Below are 2,288 nucleotides of genomic sequence, written 5' to 3'. Positions count from 1 at the left end.
CTGTCCCCCTACAACTGCAGCTGTGCAGGTGCAGGGACATCATTGCCCGGCCTGAGCACTGTAAGGTGCCTGTGGCACTCCGGGGGCTCCACACAAGTGATGCGCACAGGAACACAAGTACAAACGTGCAGAAAACACCAGGGCGCAGAGCCCACCCATGGCCCTTCAGCAAGAGCCCTGTTTGTCCCGTGGACTTTGGTGGGCTGGGGAGGGGGGCGTTTACAGATACAAACACACAAATCTAGCCCAAAGCCTGGCAGGCACAAGTTTTCACCAGCAAGCTGGCAGAGCGCTGAGGAGCAGACTGGCCCATGCCGGGCGCTGGCTGTGTTCTGGGCTCCCGCCGGCGGCTGCCAGCCTCACGTGGCCTCGCACCACCCCGGGAAAGGGGGGCTCATCCCCCCGAAATGCCCCCTGCCCCTGCCACAGCCCAGCTCCTGACTGCCAAGCTGCTGCACGGCTGACACGTCAGCAGCCGCTGCGCTGGGGAAGAGGGGGCTGGGGCTGCCCTCAGCCGCACCAGCTCTTGGCAGCCCGTCTGCTGCATCCCCAGGGGATCCGGTAAGGGCAGGTGCAGAGCCACGACACCCCCACGCACCCCACGTCATGATGGGCACTGCAGGGCCCTGCCCAGGGAAACCTCGGCACTGGGTCCCCCCACGGCTCCTGCCGTACCAGCTCAGGCAATGCCGGCATTTGGCTTCTCCAGCTTGGCTGTGCCTCTTAAGGGGACGCGGGGCAGTGAAGACACGTCGCAGGCTGAGGGCCGCTTCTCACCACGGCCTCCAATGCCTGTGGTCACAGAACGGAGCCAGGCTGTGAAAGCATTTCCCTGTTTGCCAAGGTCTTTAGTTTTGCTTCACCTGAACGTGACATTATGTGCTTTGTGCGCAACTCCCAAGCTTCCCTTAAACTGGTGCGTCTAATTGTTTCACCAAGTTATATGTTGAAGCTCACTCCTTGCCATGGCAGCACAGGACTCATTAGGTGGGAACACACTGTGATAACCCTCAAGATTAGTATCTCATCACATGACCAAACGCAGAGCAGAAGCTCTGATTGTCATCTGGGCGTAAAGGCCAGAAACACCCGAATGAGCTCTTGCTTATTTCTGGGCAAGGATGGAGAGGACCATCAGTTGCTATAGGATTATAAAGCTACTAATGCCTCGGCTGCAAAGGCAAACCACAAGCTACAGGGCACCAAGGGAGCCCCGCAGTGCTGGGGTGCCACCACACACCCCATCCCTCCTCCTTGCCCAGCTCTAGTGGGGCTGTTCCAGCTGCTGCAAGGATGTGCTGAAGCAGGGGGGCCCTGGGGAGAGCCCACAACTCTGCCTGGGGCTCGGCGGTGGAAACAGCGTTGTCTGAGACAGTTCCTGGAGAGTGCTGCAGGGAGAGCCTTCCTCCAGCGCCACAGCAAGAACCAAGCCCAGGACGTCCGGGCACAGCCAGCCAGCGCTGCGAGGGGCTGGGTCCCCACCCCCCATGCCTGGGGCAGCTGCCCCCTGCCTGCAGCCCGGCAGGATCATGGTTACCCAACTGGATCTGCCCAGCCCCAGCCCGCAGATGTGCCAGGGCGAGAGGAGAGTCCCTCAGCAGAGAGCCTGCCTTTGTGCAAACCCAGGACCCCTGCAGCCACCACTGGGACCCTCCACCCCAGCAGAGCTGGGCCCAGACCCGGGGCAATACCGCTGCTGAGAATCGGGTCTGCTCTCCCCAAGACCAGCCGAATTAGATCCTCCCAGGAGGACATCTTCCAACCTGGAACCAAGGACACCGAAAGGAAAAGCATTCCCTGCACTTCCTTTGGGATCATGTTCCGGTGCCGACCCACCAACTGGAAAAGCACGCTTGCTTTGGGGTTTCCTGGCTGGCCACCTCTGGCGCTGGCCTCGCCCCACATGGCCTCTGCTGCACGGCCACAACGGCACCTCCTCCAGTGAGGGCACCTGCTCCGGTGAGGGCAGGGCAGGGCAGGCATCCGGCAGTGCAGGGTTAAAGCGCGGCTCTGGCCCCTCTGCTTCCCAAATTCCCCTGCTGCAGGGTGCCGCTGCAGGCCGACTCCCACAGGCAGACTTCCCGGAAGATAAAACCTCTTCCTTTCTTTCGCGAAGGCGGCACAGGATGGCAGACGTGGCTGCGGTGGTTTGTGACACAGTTTTGCCCAACTTCAAGAGAAGTCTTATCTTCTGCGGCTGGATGCCACAGCAGGGGCAACTTGTGCAAGCCAATCGCTCCCAGCTCTGCCCTCAACTTTCCTCTGTGAAACCTCGCACCCCCCAGAAG

General features: G+C 61.1%; 1 protein-coding gene across 1 annotated transcript in view; it reads left to right on the top strand.

The window, feature by feature from the left end:
- The window catches only part of KRI1 (KRI1 homolog (S. cerevisiae)), a 9,905-nt gene that overhangs the window by 989 nt on the left and 6,628 nt on the right, over positions 1–2,288 (top strand). The window lies entirely within an intron of this gene.

Source organism: Pygoscelis adeliae, unplaced genomic scaffold (genome assembly GCF_000699105.1).
Source record: "Pygoscelis adeliae isolate BGI_AS28 unplaced genomic scaffold, ASM69910v1 Scaffold13, whole genome shotgun sequence".
NCBI lineage: Eukaryota > Metazoa > Chordata > Aves > Sphenisciformes > Spheniscidae > Pygoscelis > Pygoscelis adeliae.
The sequence above is the reverse complement of the archived record's forward strand: the minus strand, read 5'-3'. Positions and strand labels throughout refer to the sequence as shown.